The sequence below is a fragment of the Carettochelys insculpta genome, chromosome 18, assembly GCF_033958435.1.
Source record: "Carettochelys insculpta isolate YL-2023 chromosome 18, ASM3395843v1, whole genome shotgun sequence".
In the NCBI taxonomy this organism is placed as follows: domain Eukaryota; kingdom Metazoa; phylum Chordata; order Testudines; family Carettochelyidae; genus Carettochelys; species Carettochelys insculpta.
This window is the reverse complement of record NC_134154.1, coordinates 3,597,298-3,609,420: the sequence shown is the minus strand read 5'-3', so window position 1 is coordinate 3,609,420 and position 12,123 is coordinate 3,597,298. Positions and strand designations below refer to the sequence as shown.

The 12,123-nt window shown below is 44.1% G+C and overlaps 1 protein-coding gene across 2 annotated transcripts in view; it reads left to right on the top strand.

Annotated features, from left to right (window-relative positions):
- Positions 1-12,123, top strand: part of BCR (BCR activator of RhoGEF and GTPase) — a 112,880-nt gene that overhangs the window by 19,087 nt on the left and 81,670 nt on the right. Inside the window, exon 2 of one of the 2 annotated variants that reach the window (XM_075013030.1) lies at positions 1,219-1,265. The exons of the other annotated variant lie outside the window; for it this stretch is intronic. The gene's annotated coding sequence lies outside the window, so the exon portion shown is untranslated. The remainder of the gene's footprint in view (positions 1-1,218; positions 1,266-12,123) is intronic. 2 annotated transcript variants of the gene reach the window in all.

Here is a 12,123-nt window from a genome sequence, read left to right as displayed (position 1 = left end):
ACCATCTGGAAGGAGAGTGGGAGGTGGATGCTTGATCAACATCACCTTACAAAGAGACTGGATCAACATGAAAATTTGATTAAGTAGGTCTTCTTGCGTAACTTACACTCAGTGTCTTTAAGCCAATGAGTGGGGAGGTTGGTGAAAAGCACGACTTGCTTTATTTTTATCGTCTGATGTAACTGCTGTAATAAGAACTTGGCTGAAGCATTTTGTCTCCCCGTGCTGCATGGTACATGGACAGTTTTCTTAGTTGAGCATTTCCCGGCAGAAAGCATTCCCAGCAAACCAATGAAGGAGGATCTGGCAATGGCAGAATTTTCAACCTCCTGACCCAGAAATGCAAATAATTCTTCACAGTGGCATCACTCATCTGATAGATTAGCTTTAAAGTGAGGTGGGACTACAGGTGTTCAGCAAAAGCTGCTGTAAAGAAACTGTGAAAGCTGTCTGTTGCCTTACCTGTCCCTAAAACATTCCTGATTTTACTCTCCCTCTATCTGCCTCACTTAGGTTGTTTTCATGACACTGCCGAGATAAGCAATTCCATTTTGTGGACTCTAATGGCACAGATGTTTGTGAGCTGTTCTGCTATATGCCTAATTTAGTAGGAGCCAGGTGCTGGCTTCTTGGCTTTTAATGTTGTCTGCTCTTTCTGTTCCCTGTCTGGTCCACCAACAAGGAAAACAGTGCCCCACCCTGTTGAGTCATTGGATCCAGAACACTCCTCCTTTCCTAAAATAGGATTAATATTGGAAGCAGTTAATGAGCTCTGACATAAAGATGGGGCATTTTTTCCCTTCCCTTTTATGTACCTGGTTTCTACTTACGCTGGACTTGAAAATACTGTTTCCTATATGCTGTTGCCAGGGGCTGTTCGCCACAGGCTCCTTCCCTTATCTGGAATACGCTTAAAAGGCTTTTGCAACAAATACAGCTGTTATGGGGAGGGTCGGGGGAAACCCAGTATGCAGAATAAAAACAGTCCCGTAGCAATTTAAAGACTAACAAAATAATTTATTAGGTGACGAGCTTTCGTGGGACAGACCCACTTCTTCAGATTCCATGAAAGCTCATCACCTAATAAATTATTTTGTTAGTGTTTAAAGTGCTACTGGACTGCTTTTTTGTTTTGGTAGAAGACAGACTAACACAGCTACCTCTCTGTCACGGTTTAGTATGCAGAATGATCTTTTTAACATACTTATTTTTACACAGTGTCAGGTGCTTCAGTGGATTTTGCATCTTTGAGAGCTTCCTAGAAGGTGAGTCCAAATGGAATCTGCTGCTGTCAAATCCTCTCAGGTCATGTCTCGGCCCACACACATTAAGGTATGCGCTCACAAATGGCTGTGTTGTGCTCTGTGCCGAGGCAGAAGGGAAGGGCTCATTGTTAAGAGGTAGATGCAGGGAGGAACGGTTGGCTGCATGTGGGTTTCTCAGGTTCGTGAGGTCCTGTTTGCTCTGCTAGAACTTTAAAAATATCATTTTTTCCCCCCATAAGACTGGGTTGATCCTTCTGAGTTGATTCTCCACACAACATAAGAAGGAGGCAAGCTCTGCTTGTACATCCTAGAGGTGGTTGTGTATCGGTGGCTCTTTACATATGTATAGATTATGCTTTGTTTTGGAATCCAAAGACAGACTCGAGAAATGTCAGATATTAATAAATTCTTGGTTTTAGATATGCACAAGTGGCACCTTTTTCCTGGTGACAGACATAAACAGGACGCTGGCCCTTACCATTAGTATGTTGTAATGTCTCACTTTTGAGCTCTTGCAAACATGTACCTGCAAAATACTAGAGCTGGCAATGAAATAGTCAGCAAGTTCACTGGGAAGTACAACCTTGAGCAAAGCACTTTGGAATGCAGCAGGTTCCTGATAAGAGGAATTGGATGAGCCAGTCTTCTGCAAGCAGTAGTTTCATGGAAAGGCTTCATTTCTAGGGCAGCAGGGCATGCTTCTTTCTTTAAACATTGCTTAAGGAGCTATGAACATGGTGAGCTGTGTGGGATTTGGGGGAAGGTTCTGCTGACCCCTTATGAGCTGCTGAAAGATTTTTTCAGTTGATGTTATAGAACGTTTATGTTGGTTTTTGGCTTTAAAAAGGCAAATAAAATCATCCTGTGCTGATCTAATGCATGTTGTGGTGAGTGAGAAAAAATGGTCTGAGAATTATCTCTTCCACATGGAAAAGGAAGAAGACACAGTATAAAATTTAATTTTGAGAGGAGTTTTCCCTCTCCCAGATTTAAAAATGGGTAATGCTGGTATAACGGTACTTCCCAGAACCTAAATGGGACTAATACGGGCTATTTAATTAAGCTTCACAGCCTTCCTATGAGCCAGGCATTATTTACAGTTTAGAGAGTGGGGAACAAAGAGTTGTGAATGAGTCACCCAAGACCTTGCAAAATGTAATTGAGCTGGGAATGGACCTGAGACCATCTTGCTCTGAGTCCTGTTCCCCCCACCCACCAGAGAAGCATCCTTCCTCCCCTACCTAGATTCTCAATGAGGTTTAATCGTGGTTTGATACTGTCCATGCTTATTAGCCAAACTGTGTTTAAACTGAGTGAGCCACAGTGGGTTGAGCGTTTCTGTTTTGGATCCGAAGGTAGAAAGGACGTAAAGCAACAAGCTAACCAAATTTTATGGATGTTCAGCCCTGACATACCTAGCTAGTGCCAGTTCTGAAGGTGGCTTGTCTTGTGGATATCGTTCCAGTTTGAACCTAATCATTGGCCACAAGTCATTTTATGTAAGCCCTGAACAGAGCTTTTGCTTATTAATGAACTACAAGTAGATTCTAGTACATTGTCTTCAAGGAGAGATGTCTTCTGTTTCTTTACTAACCTGCTTATCTGTGAAGCTACTAGAGGCTATGTCTACACGTGCACACTACATCGAAATAGGCTATTTCGATGAATAACGTCTACACGTCCTCCAGGGCTGGCAACGTCGACGTTCAACATCGACGTTGCGCAGCACCACATCGAAATAGGTGCTGTGAGGGAACGTCTACATACCAAAGTAGCACACATCGAAATAAGGGTGCCAGGCACAGCTGCAGACAGGGTCACAGGGCGGACTCAACAGCAAGCCGCTCCCTTAAAGGGCCCCTCCCAGACACAGTTGCACTAAACAACACAAGATCCACAGAGCCAACAACTGGTTGCAGACCCTGTGCATGCAGCATGGGTCCCCAGCTGCAGCAGCAGCAGCCAGAAGCCCTGGGCTAAGGGCTGCTGCACACGGTGACCATAGAGCCCCGCAGGGGCTGGAGAGAGTGTCTCTCAACCCCTCAGCTGATGGCTGCCATGGCGGACCCCACTATTTCGATGTTGCGGGACGCGGATGGTCTACATGTGCCCTACTTCGACATTCAACTTCGAAGTAGGGTGCTATTCCCATCCCCTCATGGGGTTAGTGATTTCGACGTCTCGCCGCCTAACGTCAATTTCAACTTCGAAATAGCGCCCAGCACGTGTAGCTGTGACGGGCGCTATTTCAAATTTGGCGCCGCTACTTCAAAGTAGCGTGCACGTGTAGACGCAGCCAGAGTCAGAAACCAGGTCATACTTTACTTTTGTACAGCACCTTGCACAGTGGGGGGGCATAGATCCTAATTTAGCCCTTACTGTGTTTCTGTTATACAAATAGCACAAAATTTCTAGCTTTTTTGTCTTAATCATTGTTCAGTTAGGAGTGCAATACTGATATTTTGTGAGAGAGAGGTTACGTGGTGATGGAATATTTCAGGCTATTCCTTCTATTGAGTTTGCTTAAGAAATCAAACCAGTTTCCAGTTGGCTACCGTGTAAGACAGGAATTAAACAAATTCCACTCTTCCTGTGCTACAGGATTGACTTCTAGATTAACCGGCTTGTCGTATTTACATTTTTCCAAATGAACACTTGCACGTTGTTATCAGTGCTTTAAAAGGTGCATTGACAGCAAAGGGCAGTTGTCTTTCAGCCTGGGTTAATTTGTCAGAATTCTCCCTGCCATGGCAAAACTCCCCTAAAATTCCGAGAGCCCTCCAAGTAGACCTTGTTAATGTTCACCCTTATGCAGTCAGTCAGGTAAAAGCTGGCCTGGTCCATCGGCCAAAGAATGCTATTCTACTGCGAGACCAGGTGGGAAGGCAAATGCCAAGGACTTTTAATTGCTGTTCCCCTGTGGTTTTGCTCAAGTTTTCAGATAGTAGGAATGTTGATGGCCCATTGTGGCCTTCCCTCTAGCGCAGTGGTGGGCAGCCTCTGGCTGGGGGGGGGCGGGGGGGGGCTGCCTGTTGCCATGGAAGTTCTATGGGTTGTCTGCAAGACATTTTGTTTGCTGCTGGTCATGTGCAGGTTTGCCAGATTCTGCTGGTTTCCATCCATGTATTTCCCACCACCACCACCACAAGTCGAATCTCTCTAATCCGGATCTCTCTTAAAACTGATCTTTTAGCTGATGTTCACACAGAATGCTACAGATGCTGCTTGTGTGGTGTGTTACAAAAGATTAAAGAGAGGAAGAGCCGCTGAACTGTGGTGGCTGTAATGTTGCCCTTCACCTGTTCTCAGATAACCATTCTGCTGCCCTCACCTCAGTTCTCCCAGGTGTTTGCTGTCTCTGGGGGTTGCCGCACCTCACTCTCCATTGAGGAAGAGTCAGCCAAATTAGGGAACTCAAGAAGCAAAACCGCCCGCTTGCCTAAGCAGGTTTGTGAGGCCGCTGCTGGGAAGGACATGGACTGGTTTTTAAAGACGTGTCTTAAGGCTGGGCTCCTTGAGACTGTTGCCTGCTTAGTGGCAGGAAATACAATATTAACAAAGTGCCTGATTCTCACACCAGCAACTCCATTCATTTCTGTGGAGTGATTCCTGACCCTTTCCAGTGTGGGAGAGGGGGACGGAGCTGGACCTGTATTTCTTAGCGTACCCTTCACTTTGTAGATTTGTGAAGATAGTGGCCTGCCCTGGGGCTCCTCCCTCTGACCTAATGGGCCTATTGACATCTCGGCTGCAAGAGGTGCTCAGGGGGCTATTTTGAAACAGTTGTTTGTTTGTCCCAGGATGCACTCGCTGTGGAGGGTAAGCGGCTGTCAGCAGCCAAGATGAATGGACTGCTTGTTTGCACCATTCAAAATTCCTTGCTCTGGAAAGGAAGTCAGAGCCAGAGGATATGCTGGAGGAGAAGCTTTGCTTCCTGAGAGCCTGCATCAGGAGTGTGTATGTGTAATAGGTTGCAGAAAGCTTTAGGCAGAGAGGAGGAGACATTGAATCCCTCGTTTGCTGAGGCATAAAGATTTACATCACATCATCCTGTCCCTGTACTTCACTGCTGCATTAATAGCTGTGATGACTGATAAATGGTGGAGGCAGAACAGTGAAAACAGGAAACATAATCCCTCAAAAATAATCTAGTGGGAAAGGGAGGGGAGAGACCATAAAAGTAAGCTGCTTGTTTAATTATGGTCCTGCTTGTATGCGGGTGGTAGCTTAGCAGAAGGCACCACCTGTGCTTTCGTGGGGCTGGTGCCGCATCCTTTGCTCTCTCTGGGTGACCTAGTATTTCTCCAGGGTGGAAATCATGTCCCTTGGTGTGGGCCCCTCTTCTAACCATGGATTGCAGGAATGATTGGCGCTTCAGTTGTGGGATAGAGTATAAATGATGTAACTATTTTTTTTATTTTGTAAATTCAAATCTGACAGCAAAGAGTTGCAAGGAGATCTCAGTGGATGGGTAATAAAAAAGCAGGTGAAATTCAATGTTGATACATGCAAAGTAATTCACCAGTGGAAAACATACTCCCAACTGTACTTAAAAATGATGTGGTCTAAATTAGCTATTACCATTCAAGAAAGAGATTTTGGAGTCGTTGTGAGTAGTTCTCCAAAAAAATCTGCTTAATATGCAGCAGCTGTCGGGAGCTATTAGGAAAGGGATAGGTAAAAAGGCAGAACACATTGTAATGACATATATAAATCCCTGGTATGTTTATTACTTAAAACAATGTTTCTTAACCAAGGGGTACATGTACCCTTGGGGGTACATCAGGGTCTTCCAGGGAGTGCATCAACTCATCTAGGTATTTGCCTCATTTTACAACAGGCTACATAAGAACCATTAGTAAAGTCAACACAGTGTAAAAGTTCATTCAGACAGTGACCTGTTTCTACTATTTCGTACGTCTTATTCTGAAATGTAAATCAAACCATTGAGATATCCCCCCCCCCCCGCCCTTCTGGTTAGTGTGGCTGTCATAAAGTGCATTGCATCTAGCTGTGTATGTGGCTTTTTTCTGTATGAGGAAGGGAGCTATAGTGACTGAGAGATGTCTTTCTCCAAAGATTAGGGAAAGGTTTTTTTTAAATAAGTGATCTATGATCTAGATCATTCTGAGGTTTTATGTAGGAATTAGAGCACTGAAATGTGTATGTGTTACTTATTGCGTTAGTTGTCTGAGTTCAGGTTGTTTGATGGATACATGGTCTGCAGTTGATGGAAGAGAAGCATTTGAGATTTAGAATGGGAAACTGATGAGTGTAAGTGGGGCACATAATGACTTTATTTGCTTATTTCCTTGTTCCTTATGCCGTGGATTGGTGGGGCTAAAAGTCTATAGTAATCATAAATCACGTTTTGTGAAGTTATTCACAAAGGAATTTCCCTTTTTTTAAAAAAGATAAGTGGTGATAACTATCAACGTTGTTGTGTATGTCTCAGCCTATAGAGTGCCACATAACAGATGTCTCCCATGGTCCCTACATCCCATGATCCTGCTCCCAATCCTGTGCCTCAGAGTTGCTCTGTTTGCTTCCTCCCATCCCACCTCACTTCTAGAGCCCATCCCCATAGGATCTGTGCTAAGACTGCCTCCATGGCTTGCCAGGAGCATATGCAGAGAATACTTAGTAAAGCCTAATGACCGTGCTATGAAACAGAAGTAGTAGACTGATCTGACCAGTTTGTTCTGCTAATCTTAACCCAGCTAATTTATGCTAGCAAAACCAAGGGACTGTATATTTAGTTTTTAAAATGTCCAAAGCTTAGATTTCCAAAGAGGTGGAGTCTGTGTGTGCATCAGAGAGAAACTGGGACTTTGAGAGATCGTGATTTTTTTGTTAGTGGAATCAAGATACATTTGTGGGGAGTCAGGGCAAAATTTCCAGGGGAGTATGTATCCTCTGTAGGAGTTAGTAATTTTTATCTAGCCACATTAAATGGGTTATTCCACTGTCCTCCGAAGAGCTGCTGTGCCAGGTTTGGCGGCTAAATATTATCCTTACAATGTGAAACAAAGCGTGTTTGGTTCTGGGTTCAGCGCACGTCTTACTGTCACTCAATCTAGGGTGTTCCTATTGCTGCTTCTGTAATATGTTCTGTTAATTACAGCTGTGTGGGAATGAGGGGTTGGTATGTGCGTTCCTTTTCTCATCAGTCATTGCTCCATTTTCCTGCCTTTTAATTTGCCACATGTTCCGTTCCTCCTTGTGAGTTGTATGTAAACATGTTGCTCACCCCATTACGATATCAGCTGGCTGCTTTGCAAGACTGAGCTCTTGGCATCCGGCATGAATATGCCCACATGGCAGCCCATGGAGCTTCTAGCTTGTTCCAGCCTTGTAGTTTTGTGCTCTTGCCAATTGCTGGATAATTGGCCTGTAAGTTAGTGCAGCTGACTACGGGGCTTTCGTTTCTCTTGTCCCTGAAGGGTTATGGACAGACAAGGTTTAAATGTGTTTTATTTCCAACATTAGCTGGCCTTGGAGTTTCCAAAGACTTAAAAATAGCTCTTGGAATAAATAACGGGAAGCTAAAAGGAAGGAGAGTATGTTGGCACATGGCAAACTGTGTACTTATTCCATTGGCTCCTCGCTTGTATTCCGTACTTGCTGATGCTCTTCTCTGCATGTCAAGGAGATCACCGTTCCTTCTGCTCTTCCCTCTCACTTCTCTTTTCCTCTCCTCCCCTCCCCTCCCTGCAGCTGCCTAAGGACTTAGCAACACAAAAGAGATTTTGTGTTGCTTGTTCCTTGAGCCCGGCTGACAACTCTGTGAACGGTGGTTAGAATCTGTAGCGGCTGTTGCTGGTGCAGGTGCGTTGTGGGAAATCATTCAAGGAATGAGAGCCCTTCTGTACAGGGGTGGTATATTTCTGGGCAGGGAGCCCCTGGGCTCTTCCTCCCGTCTCCTACAGTGACATATAACCTTCAAGCTGGTGGGATCCAGCAATATTGCTTTGGCTCCAGAAAGCTCATGAAACTTCCCATGAAGGCCATTATCATTTGTTGGTCTGCCAGGAAAGGTCACTCCAAGATGGTGTGCGGGTGGGAATATCTTTGTCAGCACTACGCTACCCTTGCATGGCAACAAACAAGACTTTATTTCTTGATTAAGGTTGGGTTTATCAAACATGCTTTACATAGGCCTAATTCTGCTCTCCATTGACATCAGTGGGAGCAGTGAGAGCAAACACTCAGCCCTCTTGAAAATCCTGCTCTGAAAGTTAACAAAAAATATTCCTGGAGATCTTCACTTGAAGAGCTCTATATGAAGCCTCTTGTTTCTGGAGCTGGAGTTGCTTTGCAGGCAGTGAACTGAGCCCAGTGGGCAAGGGAGCCCCTTTCATCCCTTCCAAGAGACTGATCTGGATGGCAGGTTTCATCCTTCTATCGTTGGCTAGAAAGTCGGTGGCAGTGATGTGTGAGATGAGACTGTGGCAGTTGGATACAGTAGAGGAAGTTTGCAGAGGATCCTGTCAGGGATGTGAAGGAGCTGTGTGGGGATAGGGCCATGGTAAAGATCAGCATGTCTTGTGTGATAAAAGAGAAGCTGTTTGTCAAACCTGTTTGGTGAAGTAGATCACCTCAGCGTGTGCCCCGCAGTCCCTGTTTGTAGAGAGGTGAATTAAAGATGGAATGGGGCTTTGACGTGCAATTTTCTGTCTGAGCCAGCACCTTATTGTTGTTTGAACATGGTCTATGTTTATAAAGCTGAGAGAGAATTATTACTTAGACGAGTGTTTATTGAAAGCTCTGAAGATGAGAGATAGAAATGAATCTTCTCTTGCTGCCTTTGTGTTTTTGCTGATAAGCTCCATGTGTCATCTGCCAAAAAATTACCAGTCAGCAGCAAGCAGACACTGGCTTTTCACTGGCATTGGAAATAGTCTCTGGCTCTTCCACATATACGATTAACAGATTATCCTGGATCTGCTCAAAATCAGGTGATAGGGTCTCTTTCTGGATTAGATCTAGTTTTTCTTATTGCTTGCTGAGGATGGAGGTGGGAGTCTGTAAAATATCAGGTTCCCTGTGTCTTGATTTGCCGCCTCTCAAGTGTGTGACAGTCACACCTAGGATTGAGACCTTCCCACATTTTTGCATCCTTAATTTGAACATGGCTGAAATACTACACATCAGGTGTTTCTAGGACTCTTCCCCACACCTCCCCACATTACCTGGGAATTTTTGCAACAGGTGAAGGAATTTAAATCTGTTTGCTGTGTAAACTGAGACAGTCCTGAAAATGGCAAGTCTTTGTAGCTGTTTGGTTGTCATTTTTTGGGACAGTGCCAGCATGAAGCTGGGTGATAGTAATGCCTTGTAAAATGCCATCTCTGCTGGGTGGGTGGCTGGGATGCAGGGACATGTTTCATGTGTCTGTGTTTGAGAGTGCTTTTGGGGTGGGAGCATCTGGCATTTCTCTGTCTATGGTATATGCCAGGTGGTCATTGGAAGAAGTGTGATCAGCAGAACTTTTTAGACTCATACTCAATATTCATTTGTAAAAGGTCTGCAATGCCATGATCTTTAGCTCACACCATGCAATCCAACATTTATAGTCAAGCTCTTAGATAAAATCGCATCTGCTCTGATCCTACTGACAGAAACTGAAAACTGCAAGACCTTTACTAAGCATTTATAAAACTGAATTACCCACCAGGAGAAGTGAAAAAACAAATTGACAGGGCCAGACAAATACCCAGAAACCAGCTCCTTCAAGGTAGGCCTAAGAAGATCAACAACAGAACACCACTTGTCATCACCTATAGCCCCCAACTTAAACCTCTGCAATGTATCATGAAAAATCTACAACCTATTCTGGATCAGGATGCTACACTCCAGAAGGCGCTAGGTGACAGGCCAGTCCTCTCCTATAGACAACCTCCTAACATGAGAGAGATTCTCACCAGCAATCACAGGCTACACCACAGTAATACTAATCCTGGAACTTTTTCTTGCAACAAACCCTGCTGCCAACTTTGTCCAAATATTTATTCTGGGGATACCATCACGGGACCTAACCATGCTAGTTACAAGATCAAAGGCATGTTCTTGTGCACGTCCAGCAACATTGTATATGCCATTATGCACCAAGGATGCCCTCCCAGACACAGAACAGACATCAAGACTCAATAGACATAAGCCAGTCAGTGAACACGTCAACGGAGTGGGCCATTCTGTTAAAGACTGAGTCCTCTGTATTTAAGTGTCAGTCTGTATTGGAAATGAGATTGATCTGATGAAGTGGGTCTGTCCCATGAAAGCTCATCACTGAATAAATCATTTTGTTAGTCTTTGAAGTGCTACATTTCTGCTTCTTTGTGATCTTTAGATGTAATTGTCTATCCAAATGAAAATTAGTTTGTCCAAAACACAGTAAGGCACAATTGAACTCTGGTGCCAAAAGTACAAAAGTTTGTGAGCTGTAAGGGCCATTTATTCCTGCCTGCTGACAGAAAGGTACAAGGATGACGTACTGAAAATTCCTTGTTTCCAGATCTGAAAAAGTTGGTCTGTCCCACAAAAGCTGATCATCTCACAACATTTCATGGCACACTTGGACAGTTCTCAAAGCACACCCATTTTTATTTTATTTTGTTTGCCTTTAAAGTGCTACATGAGTGCTTTTTTGTTTTCTGAAAAGTAAATTGCTTTTGAAGAGACCAAGACTGGAAATTTTGACTCTGACAGTTGAACATTTCAGAAAGTTGTGTGCGATTCAAACCAGGAACTTAGCTTAGAGATTTGCCTGCAAACTTGAGCATAGCTGCTGCTAGTGCTCCAGCTCTAATCACTAATGTCTGCTAAGATGGAATTACTTGGAGCACTACTGGATGGGATGACCACAACAGTTGCTTTCAGAGTGAGTAACAGTTTGGAATAGAAACCAAAGGAGAATGCTTTCTCCAGTTAAAAGGTTCCAAGGCGTTTTTGGGGACAGAACATACTCTTCTAGCATTGAAGAGTTATTTCAGCTGTTTCACTAGGGCTTTCCAAAATGGCTTAACATTATTTTGTGCTGTGTTGCCAGCTGCCTGATCTTAGATGCCTCTTTTCAACTGAAGCTGGGAATCATGCGTTGAACACAGTTATGGTAAAACAAAAAAGCAGTCCAGGAGCACTTTAACGACTAACAAAGTAATTTATTAAGTGATGAGCTTTTACCTAATAATTTTGTTAGTCTTTAAAGTGCTCCTGGACTGCTTTTGTGTTTTGATAGTATATAGACTAGCATGGCTATCTCTGTTACTATTCAACAGTTATGGCAGTTTTCATGTTGGTATTTGTCTTCTAGAGCAGCGCTTCTCAACCTGTTTTTTTTTTTTTAATAAAGTTCCTCTTCTAAAAAAACAAGTACCTCCAATACCCACAGTTTTCAGATATTTAGATATATAATTTGTACATTTATAGTTATGTAATTTAGGAGAGAGAATTATGTAATATATGTGGCTCAATGGCCTCCCCATCCCTGAGAGTCAGGCACCCTTAACCTCCAGCTTTAACCCAATCCCCCACCCCTCCACCAAAACCAAGCACCCGCAGCCCCCTCCCACTCTAACCCAATGCCTGGGACTCGCTGGAGCTGGTGCCATGAGCTTCTTCCGCTGAGTGCTGGGGCGCATGCACAAAGTGGCAGTAAGCACTCCTGGGCTACGTCTACATGTGCAGCCAACATCGAAATAGTCTATTTCGATTAATAACGTCTACACGTCCTCCAGGGCCGGCAACGTCGATGTTCAACTTCGACGTTGCTCAGCCCAACATCGAAATAGGCGCAGCGAGGGAACGTCTACACGTCAAAGTAGCACACATCGAAATAGGAATGCCAGGCACAGCTGCA